Below are 16,702 nucleotides of genomic sequence, written 5' to 3' on the forward strand. Positions count from 1 at the left end.
AGCCTGTGCCGGCACTCGGCAAGAGCACTTCAGTTTGTCCCACTCCCCCGCCCTTTCCCCATAGCTCTGCATTAAATTTCATCTGCCATGTGTCTGCGCATTTCACCAGTCTATATGTCCTCTTGGAGTCTGTTACTATCCTCCTCACTGTTTACTACATTTCCAAGTTTCGTGTCATCTGCAAACTTCGAAATTCTGCCCTGTATACCTAAGTCCAGATCATTAATATATGCCCACTTGCTACCCATTAGCCAATGGAAACAATGAGGGTAATTTTAACCATAACATATCCGGTGAGAAACTGACGGGACCAGATTGGCTAAAGTCAGTAAAAAGTTAAATTGGGCAGGGTATAAAAACTTGACAGCAGATCTGATCCTGTCAAATTCCTGCTCGGTAGGTTTGGTTAAAATTACTTTCAGGCTTTCACCATTTACCCTCTTACAATCTTTCAGAATTTGAAATCTTCAATTCTCCACTGGCAGATGGCTAACAGAAAGCAGAGAGTCGGGATAAATGGGTCCTTTTCGGGTTGGAAATCGGTGGTTAGTGGTGTGCCACAGGGATCGGTGCTGGGACCACAACTGTTTACAATATACATAGATGACCTGGAAGAGGAGACAGAGTGTAGTGTAACAAAATTTGCAGATGACACAAAGATTAGTGGGAAAGCGGGTTGTGTAGAGGACACAGAGAGGCTGCACAGAGACTTAGATAGGTTAAGCGAATGGGCTAAGGTTTGGCAGATGGAATACAATGTTGGAAAATGTGAGGTCATCCACCTTGGAAAAAAAAACAGTAAAAGGGAATATTATTTGAATGGGGAGAAATTACAACATGCTGCGGTGCAGAAGGACCTGGAGGTCCTTGTGCATGAAACTCTTTTGAGTTTACCTGCAAAACATAAAACATTAAGACCATGCCACCCGACCTGGGTGACACAGCAGACATTTTCAAGGCCCCTTTTTTTTTTTTAATTATTTTTTTTGGTTTTTTTTTAGGGCGCTAAAATCAAATTTTCCCAGTGCCCCCTATAAAAGGGGAGGGGGACACTAAAAGCACCGGCAATTAAAACAAATTAAACTTTAAAACGTAAAATCAAATTAAAATTTGGTTGCCGGGCGTGATGATGCACTCCAGTCCCTCCGGTGCCCACCTCTCGCAGAAGGCCGCGAGCGTACCGGTGGACACCACGTGCTCCATCTCCAAGGACACCCTGGACCGGATGTAAGAGCGGAAGAGAGGCAGGCAGTCAGGTTGAACGACCCCCTCGACCGCCCGCTGCCTGGACCGGCTGATGGCACCCTTGGCCGTGCCCAGGAGCAGTCCTACGAGTAGGCCTTCGGACCTACCCGCTCCCCTCCGCACAGGGTGCCCAAAGATCAGGAGAGTGGGACTGAAGTGCAGCCAGAATTTCAGGAGCAGCCCCTTCAAATAGTGGAACAGGGGCTGCAACCTTGTGCGCTCAATAAAAACATGGAACACGGACTCCTCCAGACCGCAGAAATTGCAGGCGGCCTGGGAGTCCGTGAACCGGCTTAAAAATTTGTTGCACGGCACTGCTCCGTGCACCACCCTCCAGGCCAAGTCCCCGATGAATAGTGGGAGGACCCCTGCGTAGAGTGCCCTCCATCGGGGACCCCCGCCTCCTCCGGACGGCAAGATGGTACGCCATGGCGTGTCCGGACGGCCGGCGAGGATGGCAAAGTTGAGGGTGTGCAGGAGCAGCCCGTACAGGAAACCCCTCCGCGCGGAACTGAAAGGCACGGAGGGGATTTCCCCGAGGCGGCTCAAGTTGTGAGGCGCCGGCCCCCGAGGGAGGTTCCGGGGTTTGGCGCCGATGAGGAATTCCGTCCGGACGGGGGTCAGTTCGGACGGGATCTCCCCACGTGCTTGAGCCTCCTCGATGCACCTAACGGAGTCAGGGCCCAGAGCTGTTTTTAGCGACTCGATGGCATCGGCCGCGTGGCGGACGTTGGCAGAATTTAGGCGCCGCGCCAGCGTGTCTGGCGCCATCCAGCCCGCTCCTCCGCCATCGAGCAGGTCCCTGACCCTGGTCACCTCACCAGCCACAGCCCTCTCTTCCGACCGCCACATAAAGCCTCGGCCGTGGAGGTACGGATTCCCGAGCAGCGGTTCCTGCAGGACGGCCGCCACTCCAGCCGGCGGAGAGCTGCGCTTGGTGGAGACTTTGTTCCAGACCCTGATGAGTTCCCTGTAAAAGACAGGCAGCTCCCGGAGGGCGGTCCTGGCACCCCCCAAGTTCACAAACAGGAGCTGCGTGTCATAATTGAGGTCGAGCTGCTGGCGGAAGAAATACCTCGCCAGAGCGCACCACCTAGGAGGGGGCTCGACGTAAAGGTATCTCTGCAGGGTCTGAAGACGGAAAGTCGCGAGCTGGGCACTGACGCACACCAACGACTGACCGCCCTCCTCAAGCGGGAGACTCAAGACCGCGGCAGAGACCCAGTGCTTCCTGTTGTTCCAGAAGAAGTCCACCAGCTTCTTCTGTAACTTGGCGACAAACGCAGGGGGAGGGGTCAAAGTGACCAGCCGGTACCACAGCATTGCGGCCACCAGCTGGTTTATGACTAGCGCTCGACCCCTGTAGGACAGCACTCGGAGCAGTCCTGTCCAGCGCCCTAGGCGAGCGGCGACCTTGGCCTCCAGCTCCTGCCAGTTCGCCGGCCAGGCTCCCTCGTCGGGGCTAAGGTAGACTCCCAGATAGAGGAGATGGGTCGTGCTCCAGGCAAAAGGCCTGAGCTCCTCCGGCAGGGAGTCCACCCGCCACTGACCCACCAGGAGTCCGGAACATTTCTCCCAGTTGATCCTGGCGGAGGACGCGGCCGAGTAAATCTCCTGGCACTCACGCATCCTCCGCAGGTCAGCGGGATCCTCTATCGCGAGGAGCACGTCATCGGCGTAAGCCGAGTGGACGACCTCCACGCCCGGCCCTTGCAGAGCCAGTCCCGTCAACCTCGTCCGCAAGAGGCGCAGGAAAGGCTCCACGCAAACGGCGTATAACTGGCCGGACATGGGGCATCCCTGGCGCACCCCTCTCCTAAAGCGAAGGGGCGCCGTCAAGGACCCGTTAACCTTAATCAGACACTCCGCGGCGGCGTACAAAAGTCGGATCCGGGCGACGAAATGCGTCCCGAACCCGAAAGCGCGCAGAGTTCCGAGCAGATATCCTTGTGCATGAATTCCAAAAAAAGTTAGTTTGCAGGTGCAGCAGGTAATCAGGAAGGTGAATGGAATGTTGGCCTTCATTGCGAGAGGGATGGAGTACAAAAGCAGGGAGGTCCTGCTGCAACTGTACAGGGTATTGGTGAGGCCGCACCTGGAGTACTACGTGCAGTTTTGGTCACCTTACTTAAGGAAGGATATACTAGCTTTGGAGGGGGTACAGAGACGATTCACTAGGCTGATTCCGGAGATGAGTGGGTTACCTTATGATGATAGATTGAGTAGACTGGGTCTTTACTCGTTGGAGTTCAGAAGGATGAGGGGTGATCTTATAGAAACATTTAAAATCATGAAAGGGATAGACAAGATAGAGGCAGAGAGGTTGTTTCCATTGGTCGGGGAGACTAGAACTAGGGGGCACAGCCTCAAAATACGGGGGAGCCAATTTAAAACCGAGTTGAGAAGGAATTTCTTCTCCCAGAGGGTTGTGAATCTGTGGAATTCTCTGCCCAAGGAAGCAGTTGAGGCTAGCTCATTGAATGTATTCAAATCACAGATAGATAGATTTTTAACCCATAAGGGAATTAAGGGTTATGGGGAGCGGGCAGGTAAGTGGAGCTGAGTCCACAGCCAGATCAGCCATGATCTTGTTGAATGGCGGAGCAGGCTCAAGGGGCCAGATGGCCTACTCCTGTTCCTAATTCTTATGTTCTTATGTTCTATGTTCATAGAGCTGCATGCATAAAAGGAAAGTGCCACAGTCACCTTCATCTCGACAAAGAGTGTAGTAATGTTGGTGGTGCTGGGCTGCAGGTCTGTCTTAATGAGCTGGCAAATCTCATTGATCACGTCTTTTCGGAAGCGCATCGATCGAACGCACTGTCGATCGGTCAGGTCCAAGTATGTGAGCGGTTCTGCATGGCAGATGGTGTGCATACCGCTCGACGGTATGTCAATGATGAATCTTCGGCCGAGCGGTAGTCGGCAGTGTATACATGTTTTTTGACCAAACTTGCATTTTTGGGTGGCAGTGGGCGGTATGTCAATGAATTTCGGGCCCAAAGAGTACTGTGTACAGTTCTGATCGCCATATTACTCATCACTGCATTCGGCAGGTAACCGAAGCACTGTATGCACACCGGATGGAATTTATAAGCTTCCCAATGACCAGGGAGACACAGAGTGAGAGGGCTTTGGGATTTGCACTCATTGCCGGCTTCCCCAAGGTGCAGGGTGCTGTTGACTGTACCCATATTGCCCTGTGAGCACCATTACAGGAGGCGGAGGTGTACCGAAACCGTAAGCGATTCCACTCCCTCAACGTGCACGAGGTAGGCAAAGCCGTAAAACAACTGAAGAACAACAAGGCTACGGGTGCGGATGGAATCCCTGCTGAGGCGCTAAAGTATGGCGGAGAGGCGCTGTTGGCACGGATACATGACCTCATCGCTCTCATCTGGAGGGTGGAGAGCATGCCGAGGGATCTCAGATGCAGTGATCGTGACCATTGTTTTAAAAAAGGGGACAAGTCCGACTGCGGCAACTACAGCAGAATCTCCCTGCTATCAGCCAATGGGAAAGTTGTCCCTGTGGCCGAGAAGCTCATCGCGAAATCACAGTGCGGACTTTGTCCCCCTACGGGGCACAACAGAAATTATCTTTGCAGCGCAACAGCTACAGGAAAAATGCAGGGAGCAGTGCCAGCCCTTACACATGGCCTTTTTCAATCTTACAAAGGCCTTTGACATGGTCAACCCTTGAGGGTCTATGGAGCATCCTCCTCCGTTTCGGATGCCCCCAAAAGTTTGTCAACATCCTTCGCCTGCTTCAGGCCGTGATCCTTACCAACGGGTCCATTACAGACCCAATTCACGTCCGGACCGGGGTCAAACAGGACTGCGTCATCGCTCCAACCCTCTTCTCAATCTTCCTCGTTGCCATGCTCCTCCTCACAATCAACAAGCTCCCCGCTGGAGTGGAACTAAACTACAGAACCAGTGGGAAGCTGTTTAACCTACGCCGCCTCCAGGCTAGGTCCAAGATCACCCCAACCTCTGTCATTGAGCTGCAGTATGCGGACGATGCCTGCGTCTGCGCATATTCAGAGGCTGAACTCCAGAATATAGTCAATGTATTCACTGAGGCATATGAAAACATGGGCCTTACGCTTAACATCCGTAAGACAAAGGTCCTCCACCAGCCTGTCACCGCCACACAGCACTGCTCTTCAATCATCAAGATTCACGGCGCGGCCCTCGACAACTTGGACCATTTCCCATATCTCGGGAGCTTCTTATCAACAAAGCAGACATTGCGGAGATTCAACATCGCCTCCAGTGTGCCAGTGCAGCCTTCGGCCTTCTGAGGAAAAGAGTGTTTGAAGACCAGACCCTCAAATCTACCACCAAGCTCATGGTCTACAAGGCTATAGTAATATCCACCCTCCTGTATGGATCCGAGGCATAGACGATGTATAGAAAGCACCTCTAGTCACTGGAGATATATCACCAACGATGTCTCCGCAAGATCCTGCAAATCCCCTGGGAGGACAGGCGCACCAACATCAGTGTCCTCGACCAGGCTAACATAGAAAATAGGTGTAGGAGTAGGCCATTTGACCCTTCAAGCCTGCACTGCCATTCAATAAGATCATGGCTGATCATTCCCTCAGTACCCCTTTCCTGCTTTCTGTCCATACCCCTTGATCCCTTTAGCCATAAGGGCCATATCTAACTCCCTCTTGAATATATCCAATGAACTGGCATCAACAACTCTCTGCGGTAGGGAATTCCACAGGTTAACAACTCTCTGAGTGAAGAAGTTTCTCCTCATCGCAGTCCTAAATGGCCTACCCCTTATCCTAGACTGTGTCCCCTGGTTCTGGACTTCCCCATCATCGGGAACATTCTTCCCGCATCTAACCTGTCCAGTTCCGTCAGAATCTGATAAGTTTCTATGAGATCCCCTCTCATCCTTCTAAACTCCAGTGTATAAAGGCCCAGTTGATCCGGTCTCTCCTCATATGTCAGTCCCGTCATCCCCAGAATCAGTCTGGTGAACCTTCGCTTCACTCCCTCAATAGCAAGAACATCCTTCCTCAGATTGGGAGACCAAAACTGAACACAATATTCCAGGTGAGGCCTCACCAAGGCCCTGTACATCCCCAGTGTTGAAGCACTGACCACACTCGATCAGCTTCGCTGAGCGGGCCACATAGTTCGCATGCCAGATACGAGACTCCCGAAGCAAATGCTTTATGTGGAGCTCCTTCGTGGTAAATGAGCCAATGGAGGACAGCGGAAACATTATAAGGACACCCTCAAAGCCTCCCTGGGAAAGTGCGACATCACCACTGACACCTGGGAGACTCTGGCCGAAGACCACCCGAGGTGGAGAAAGTGCATCCGGGAGGGCATTGAGCTCTTCGAGTCTCAACACAAAGAACGTGAAGAGGCCAAGCGCAGGCAGCAGAAGGAGCGCGCGGCAAACCAGCCCCGCCGACCCCTTCCCTCGACGAATGTCTGTCCCACCTGTCACAGGGTCTGTGGCTCTCATATCGGACTGTTCAGCCATCAAAGAACTCACTTTGGGAGTGGAAGCAAGTCTTCCTCGATTCCGAGGGACTGCCTATGATGATGATTATAAAAAGGATATAGAGTAACTAGAGAGGGTGCAAAGAAGGTTTACAAGGATGGTACCAGAACTGTGAGGGTATAGTGATTGTTTTAAGCTCTCCCCCCCCCCTCTCCCAATAGCCACTTGATTATCAATTATTGGGATGCTTTTACTGTCTTCTACTGTGAAGACCGGTACAAAATGTTTGTTCCAAAGTCTCTGCCATTTCTGTTTCCCATTATTAATTCCCCAGTCTCATCCTCTAAGGGACCAACGTTTACTTTAGTTACTCTCTTCCTTTTTATTTACATGTAGAAGCTCTTACTTTCTGTTTTTGTATTTCTTGCTAATTTACTCTCTCAAACTATCTTCTCTCATTATTTTTTTAGTCGTCCTTTGCTGGTTTCTAAAAGTTTCCCAATTCTCTGGCCTTCCACTATTCTTCACAACATTGCATGCCTTTATTTTCAATTTGATACCATCCTTTACTTCCTTAGTTAGCCACATATGGTTCATCCTTCCCTTAGAGTCTTTCTTACTCAGTGGGATATATCATTGCTGAGAGTTATGAAATATCTCCTTAAATGTTTGCCACTGCTCATCTACCATCTTACCCTTTAATCTATTTTCCCAGTCCACTTTAGCCAACTCTGCCTTCATACCTTTGTAATTGCCTTTATTTAAGTTCAGGACACTATTTTGAGACCTAACTTTCTCACCGTCAAACTGAATTTGAAATTCTACCATGCTATAATCACTCTTCCCAAGAGGATCCTTTACTATGAGATCATTAATTAATCCAGTCTCATTACACATCACCAGATTTAAAATAATCTGTTCCCTGGTTGGTTCCACAACGTGGTGTTCTAAGAAACCATGCCGAATACACTCTCTGAACTCTTCCTCAAGGCTACCTTTGCCAATTTGATTCGTCCAATTAATATGAAAATTAAAATCACCCATGATTATTGCCGTACCTTTCTTACAGGCCTCCATTATTTCTTGATTTATATTCTGTCCTACAGTGTAGCTACTGTTAGGGGGCATATAGACTACTCCCACCAGTGACTTCTTTCCCTTATTATTTCTTATCTCCACCCAAACTGATTCTACATATTGATCTTCTGAGCCAATATCATTTCTCACTACTGCACTGACCTTCTTCCCCTGCCCAAGTTCCTCCCCCATGAATTCATGACCTAGAACATAAGAATTAGGAATAGGAGTAGGCCATCTAGCCCCTCGAGCCTGCTCCGCCATTCAATAAGATCATGGCTGATCTGACCATGGACTCAGCTCCACTTACCCGCCCTCTCTCCGTAACCCTTAATTCCCTTATTGGTTAAAAATCTATCTATCTATCTGTGACTTGAATATATTCAATGAGCTAGCCTCAACTGCTTCCTTGGGCAGAGAATTCCACAGATTCACAACCCTCTGGGAGAAGAAATTCCTTCTCAACTCGGTTTTAAATTGGCTCCCCCGTATTTTGAGGCTGTGCCCCCTAGTTCTAGTCTCCCCGACCAGTGGAAACAACCTCTCTGCCTCTATCTTGTCTATCCCTTTCATGATTTTAAATGTTTCTATAAGATCACCCCTCATCCTTCTGAACTCCAACGAGTAAAGACCCAGTCTACTCAATCTATCATCATAAGGTAACCCCCTCATCTCCCGAATCAGCCTAGTGAATCGTCTCTGTACCCCCTCCAAAGCCAATATATCTTTCCTTAAGTAAAGTGACCAAAACTGCACGCAGTACTCCAGGTTCAGCCTTACCAATACCCTATACAGTTGCAGCAGGACCTCCCTGCTTTTGTACTCCATCCCTCTCGTAATGAAGGCCAACATTCCATTCGCCTTCCTGATTACCTGCTGCACCTGCAAACTAACTTTTTGGGATTCATGCACAAGGACCCCCAGGTCCCTCTGCACCTCAGCATGTTGTAATTTCTCCCCATTCAAATAATATTCCCTTTTGCTGTTTTTTTTCCCCAAGGTGGATGACCTCACACTTTCCGACATTGTATTCCATCTGCCAAACCTTAGCCCATTCGCTTAACCTATCCAAATCTCTTTGCAGCCTCTCTGTGTCCTCTACACAACCCGCTTTCCCACTAATCTTTGTGTCATCTGCAAATTTTGTTACACTACACTCTGTCCCCTCTTCCAGGTCATCTATGTATATTGTAAACAGTTGTGGTCCCAGCACCGATTCCTGTGGCACACCACTAACCACCGATTTCCAACCCGAAAAGGACCCATTTATCCCGACTCTCTGCTTTCTGTTCGCCAGCCAATTCTCTATCCATGCTAATACATTTCCTCTGACTCCACGTACCTCTATCTTCTGCAGTAACCTTTTGTGTGGCACCTTATCGAATGCCTTTTGGAAATCTAAATACACCACATCTATCGGTACACCTCTATCCACCATACTCATTATATCCTCAAAAAATTCCAGTAAATTAGTTAAACATGATTTCCCCTTCATGAATCCATGCTGCGTCTGCTTGATTGCACTATTCCTATCTAGATTTCCTGCTATTTCTTCCTTAATGATAGTTTCAAGCATTTTCCCCACTACAGATGTTAAAGTAACCGGCCTATAGTTTTCCCCACTACAGATGTTAAACTAACCGGCCTTTTGTCTGCCCCCTTTTTTAAACAGAGGCGTTACATTAGCTGCTTTCCAATACGCTGGTACCTCCCCAGAGTCCAGAGAATTTTGGTAGATTATAACGAATGCATCGGCTATAACTTCCGCCATCTCTTTTAATACCTTGGGATGCATTTCATCAGGACCAGGGGACTTGTCTACCTTGAGTCCCATTAGCCTGTCCAGCACTACCCCCCCTAGTGATAGTGATTGTCTCAAGGTCCTCCCTTCCCATATTCCTGTGACCAGCAATTTTTGGCATGGTTTTTGTGTCTTCCACTGTGAAGATGGAAGCAAAATAATTGTTTAAGGTCTCAGCCATTTCCACATTTCCCATTATTAAATCCCCCTTCTCATCTTCTAAGGGACCAACATTTACTTTAGTCACTCTTTTCCGTTTTATATATCTGTAAAAGCTTTTACTATCTGTTTTTATGTTTTGCACAAGTTTACCTTCGTAATCTATCTTTCCTTTCTTTATTGCTTTTTTAGTCATTCTTTGCTGTTGTTTAAAATTTTCCCAATCCTCTAGTTTCCCACTAACCTTGGCCACCTTATACGCATTGGTCTTTGATTTGATACTCTCCTTTATTTACTTGGTTATCCACGGCTGGTTATCCCTTCTCTTACCGCCCTTCTTTTTCACTGGAATATATTTTTGTTGAGCACTATGAAAGAGCTCCTTAAAAGTCCTCCACTGTTCCTCAATTGTGCCACTGTTTAGTCTGTGTTCCCAGTCTACTTTAGCCAACGCTGCCCTCATCCCACTGTAGTCCCCTTTGTTTAAGCATAGTACGCTCGTTTCTGACACAACTTCCTCACCCTCAATCTGTATTACAAATTCAACCATACTGTGATCACTCATTCCGAGAGGATCTTTTACTCGGAGATCGTTTATTTTTCCTGTCTCATTACACAGGACCAGATCTAAGATAGCTTGCTCCCTTGTAGGTTCTGTTACATATTGTTCTAAGAAACAATCCCGTATGCATTCTATGAACAACAAGTTCCTGACCTTAGTGACAGTGAATAGTGACAGTGTCGCAACTTCCGGATTTCGTCCACTCCAATTATATCACTTGTCACACACGCACCGAGAAATCAACCAGGTGTAGGGGAGGAAAGGGAGAACATGGTTCGGGTGTAAAGTGGGTGGGTTGGAAGAACCTGATCCGTCTTACCATCTCGATCACGTTCTCGCACTGAAACCCCTACCCCATCCTCTTTCTCGCTCTGCCTCCTCTCGATCTCTCTCGGCCCCTCTCTCCTTCCTCTCTCTTTCAGAAGGGCACAAAAATGTTCATGTAGATAAGCTTAGCGATATTCTAGGCAAAAGTCCTGGAGATAATCGAAAAGCCCTAGAAGCAGCTCCAGCGGCAATGGGGTCCACGCGGTTCATGATTTGGCTGCATTTCGGCTTTCTCATCCATCGTACTATACATGCGCGACCGGATCGAGCGCACGCGTGCATGCGCAAAAAGGTGGTGGAGTACAAGGTGCGCATGCACAGAAGGATGCAAAAATATTCATGCATGTAATCACTCCAGTAGAAAACTCTGATGGACCGAATGGCTTGTTTCTGTGCTGTAATATTCTATGATTCTATTTTCCTCCTATAATGGGGTACCAGAATTGAATGCAATTTACAACTGTGGTCTACTGAAAGTCTTCTTCAAATACATAATTTCCTTGCTTTTATATTCAATGTCCTATATATGTAACCCAGAATCCCTTTCTTTCCTACTTTTAAAGATCCACGATTTTGCACTCTGTTCCTGGACTTTTTTTAATTAGTTCCGGGATGTGGGCTTTGCTGGCAAGGCCAGTATTTATTGTCCATTCCTAATTGGTGAGCCGCCTTCTTGAACCGCTGCAATTCTTGTGGTGAAGGTACTCCCACAGTGCTGTTAGGGAGGGAGTTCCAGGACTTTGACCCAGCGACGATGAAGGAATGGCGTTATACTTCCAAGTCTGGCTGGTGTGTAACTTGGAGGGGAACTTGCAGGTGATGGTGCTCCCATGCGCCAGCTACCCTTGTCTTTCTAGCTGGTAGAGGTCGAAGGTTTGGGAGGTGCTATCTGGTAAACTCATAATAAAGGATGAAACTGAGTACTGTGTACAATGAGCAAGTGTGACCTTAGGCCTTTAATAAGACTCGTGGGTGGCCTGCTTATATACTGTGCTCCCAAGGGATGCTGGGATCTCTTGGGACTCCAACAGGTGGGCCCTCTAGTAGTCAGGTGTCGTGCAGGTTACACAGGGTTAAATACATTACATCACTCCCCGTGAAGTCAACAGAACACTTATTTACAAGGTGAGACTTTACGCTCCCTTGCTGGGCTGCTGGGGATGATGAGTTTGGCATCATGGTCAACCATGATGTCAGTTGCCAGTTCTGTCACATTCTGCGGTCGTGGTGCGTTCTTGATGGCTTCCGTCTTGGCGTCGGTGGGTCTGATGCCGTCCGCTGCGATTCTTCTTCCCAAGAACACGACGTCCTATGCCAGGAAAACACACTTCGAACATTTCAACATGAGTCCCACGCGATCCAACCGACTAAGAACCTCTTCCAGATTCTTTAAGTGCTCCATGGTGTCCCGACATGTAACCAATATGTCGTCCTGGAAAACTACTGTGCAAGGAACCGACTTAAGCAGGCTCTCCATGTTCCGCTGGAAGATTGCCACGGCCGACTGAATCCCAAACGGGTACCGGTTGTAGATAAACAGACCTTTGTGTGTGTTCGAAGACTCCTCCAGCTCCTGCGTCATGTAAGCCGAGGTCAAGTCCAGCTTGGTGAACGTCTTCCCTCCAGGCAGTGTCGCAAATAGATCATCTGCCTTGGGTAGCGGGTACTGGTCCTGCAGCGAAAAACGGTTAATCGTTACTTTATAGCCCCCGCAAATTCTAACCGTGCCATCCTCCTCAAGTACTAGGACAATCGGACTGGCCCAGTCGTTGAATTCCATCTGCACGATGATGCCTTCACGTTGCAGCCTGTCCAGCTCAATTTCCACTTTTTCACGCATCATGTACGGTACCGCCCGTGCCTTGTGATGGATGGGTCGCATACCGGGAACCAAATGGATCTGCACTTTCGCCCCCTGGAAGCTTCCAATGCCTAGCTCGAACAATGATGGGAACTTGCTCTCAACCTGGGTACATGAGGCATTGTCGACGGACAAAAGCGCTCGGATGTCATCCCAGTTCCAGCGGATTTTTCCCAGCCAGCTTCTGCCAAACAATGTGGGGCCATCCCCTGGCACAATCCACAGCGGGAGTTCGTGTACTGCTCTGTCATAGGAGACTTTGATTTCAGCACTGCCAATTGCAGGGATTAGTTCCTTGGTGCAAGTCCTTAGTTTGGTGTGAATGGGACTGAGCTTGGGCCTGTGTGCCTTTTTGCCCCACAGCCTGTCGGAGGCCTTTTTACTCATTATGGACTGAATTGCCCCCGTGTCCGGTTCCATCAATACTGGAATACCGTTCAGTTCAACTTTCAACATTATTGGTGGACATTTCATAGTGAGTGTGTATACCCCATACACTTCTACCTCCTCCGTACGAGTCTCCAATTCTGCCTGATCCACAGTGGATCGATCTTCTTCTGCAACGTGGTGGTTTGCAGGGTTTGCAGCTCGCCTGCACATTCGTTGGAGGTGTCCCATTGTTCTGCAACCATTGCACGTATAGTGCTTAAAGTGGTATTGATGGGGCCGATGATCAACTCCGCAGCACCAACAGGGTTAACTGCCTCGTATTAATGATTGATGGCGGACTCTGGGTCAGTTGAGGTCGGGCCACAGCAGCTGGCGTGTACGTTCTGCCCTGTACATTTCTGGTCAAGACCGACGTTACTTTATGCACAGTACTGGCCGAAACTTCTTTACTCTGCAAAATCTGTTTGGTGTTGTCGCTGGTGGACATAAATGCCTGGGCTATCGTTATGGCTTTATTTAGATTCGGAGTTTCTACAGTCAACAGTTTACAAAGGATTGTCTCATGTCCGATGCCCAGTACAAAAAAGTCTCCGAGCACTTGTTCTAGGAATCCCTCAAACTCACAATGTCCTACAAGGCACCTTAGTTCGACGACATAGCTCGCCACTTCCTGGCCCTCTGATCGTTGACATGTGTAGAACCGATACCTCGCCATCAAAATACTTTCCTTAGGATTTAGGTGCTCCCGGACCAGTGTACACAATTCTTCGTAGGATTTCTTTTTCGGTTTTGCCGGGACCAGGAGATTCTTCATGAGGCCATAAGTTGTTGCCCCACAGACAGTTAGGAGGATCGCCCTTCATTTGGTAGCTTTCTCGTCCCCTTCCAGCTCGTTGACCACGAAGTATTGGTCGAGTGTCTCCACAAAGGCCTCCCAATCATCCCTTTCTGAGAACTTCTCCAGGATACCGACTGTTCTTTGCATTTCCGCATGGTTGTTCATTACCTCGTCGCCAATTGGTACACTTATAATAAAGGATGAAACTGAGTACTGTGTACAATGAGAAAGTGTGACCTTAGCTCATTTAATAAGACTCCAGAGTGCAGGTACCTCGTGGGTGGCCTGTTTATATACTCTGCTCCCAAGGGATGCTGGGATACATTACACTATCAAAGAAGCCATGGCGAGTTGCTGCAGTGCATCTTTTAGATGGTATACACTACAGCCACGATGCGCCAGTGGTGGAGGAAGTGAATGTTGAAGGTGGTGGATGGAGTGCCAATCAAGTGAGCTGCTGTGTCCTGGATGGTGTTGAGTTTCTTGAGTGTTGTTGGAGCTGCACTCATTCATGCTGCAAGAGTTCCTCAGGGCAGTGTCCTCAGCCCAGCCATCCTCAGCTGCTTCATCAATGACCTTCCCTCCATCATAAGGGCAGAAGTGGGGATGTTTGCTGATGATTGCACGGTGTTCAGCTCCATTCGCAACTCCTCAGAAAATGAAACAGTCCATGCCCGCGTGCAGCAAGACCTGGATGACATTCAGGCTTGGGCTGATATGTGGCAAGTAACATTCGCACCACACAAATGCCAGGCAATGACCATCTCCAACAAACGAGAGTCTAACCACCTCCCCTTGATATTCAATGGCATTATCATTGCCAAATCCCCCTATCAACATCCTGGGGGTCACCATTGACCATAAACTTAACTGGACCAGCCACATAAATACTGTGGCTACAAGAGCAGGTCAGAGGCTGGGTATTCTGTCTCACCTCCTGACTCTGGAAAGCCTTTCCACCATCTACAAGGCACAAATCAGGAGTGTGATGGAATACTGTTTAGCATATATTTACACTGTTCTTTTGTCCAAAATGCTTTGCTTCATATTTCTTCACATTGTGTCTGATGTTTATTGTTTACATTATGACAGTCATCCACATTATTATGGCCGTTGAATCTATTAACTTTCTTCAAGTTGATTGATTAAATGTTTATAACTCAGTATTTTTCTCCTTTCTGGTTAGTTTCAATTCTCATTATACTTTTGTTATGCACTATAATGCTATGCAAAACTTTCCCATCAATTTCAATTTTGTTTCCGGTGAGTCCATCAAAACGTCTACACCATTGTATTTTATCAAAAAAATTACACAATCACATTTCAGGAAAATAAGTTTTACAAAATAGATGCCATGACATTTCTGTAATCCGCTAAAACAAATCTTAAGATAAATTAAAAAACCCACAAATGTACTGATAAAAATTGGGTCCGACAACCCCATCCCATACCTTCAGTTTCCACAAGAAGCACTTTGCCAGCCTTCTGAACATCCTGGACTTGTGGTACACCGGCTTCCTGGCAAATAACTTGGCAACATTTGTATTACATTTGTCTGTTACCGTCTCAAGTCAATGATTTTCAGGAGCAACCATGACTTTTTTTTAGCAGAGCACCTCCCAGGTGCTACCGCCAGTCACGTCTCTGCGACCCCCAAGTGGGTGCAAGAGCCCCTAATCCCATTATACCCATGACTCATGTGATGTTTGTGTGCAATTCGCAGGACTGCCCTTTCTGATCTCTCGGCCTTTTGGCTAAGATCAAGAGTAAATTGCGCTAAGTTATCTTTGGCGCTAGAGTTGATCTGACAAGAATTGGCAAAAAAAAATCTCTCTGCTTTTCCCATGGTCTCTTTTCTGCCCCCAGTCTCCCTAAGACGCATTGTGAATGCTGCAGGGAGGGGGGAGGGAGGGTATTGTTGCAGAAATAAACAATGGTGCAGCAATGCCAACTCTCACGAGTTAATCGCAAGACACACAATTTTAATTAAAATTTAACTGAACTCGCAATCTTGCAATTCAACAGCGAAATCTCATGTTTTTTTTAACCTCAAGGAATGACGCAATGAGGCTGGGCGGGAGTTCAACTGCACAGCAGTACTCCGATTGATACCGCCAGTGGCAGCGCGACTCAGCATTGGCCACGAAGATTGGAACGTTCCCGGTATTGAAATTGGAACCTTTGGTTCCATTCATACCAGGAAGCCGGTGTATCACAAGTCCAGAATGTTCAGGGGCCTGGCAAGGTGTTTCTTGTAGAAACCGAGGGTGTAGGATGGGATTGCTGGACCCAATTTTATGGGTACATTTGTTCCATTCCTGCGCCGCGTGCACCAAGCACTCTATTTGTGTGCACCCTGACTCGTGGCTCGCGTTGCTGGTAACCCAGCCGGAGGCAAGTGGATCACGCGCCACGCTCTCTCGACCCCCGCGAGCAAATAAAGAACAATGATATCACTGAATATACAGCAAACGATCAATGACGCGTTCTACTGTTCTACCAACTTTTGCAGTCTGCTTTACCATCTGCTTGCCTCGAGTAGAAAGAATGAAATTACCAAATCAAGGCGCTGAATGTTTGAAACTGAACAGAATTGGTGGGTTGGCAATATTACAGTCAAATGCCTCAGCAAGCCTAGCCTTCGCATTGCTGAAAGTAATACGCTCCTTTGTCAGAGCAGTCTTTGAGTTTGTCTGTCGTTTAGAATCAAACCGTACCCTTTTACCTTCCTGTGTGGTGGTTGGTGTGCAACGGCCACCACATGTTAAAAAAATCCACGCATAGGCATCTTCCACCCTTCAGGATGTAGTTCAGGACCTGGAATTTTAGTTCCTTCATTGGACACCTGTGAACTTACCTTTTTTGGCGTGGAAGCAAGTCATCCTCGTTTCGAGGGACTGCCTATGATGAGGATGATCAAATGGATAGATAACCACAGTCCAGGAAATGGATAGTTGAGAGCAGAAC

This window comes from Pristiophorus japonicus, chromosome 3 (genome assembly GCF_044704955.1).
Source record: "Pristiophorus japonicus isolate sPriJap1 chromosome 3, sPriJap1.hap1, whole genome shotgun sequence".
In the NCBI taxonomy this organism is placed as follows: Eukaryota; Metazoa; Chordata; class Chondrichthyes; family Pristiophoridae; genus Pristiophorus; species Pristiophorus japonicus.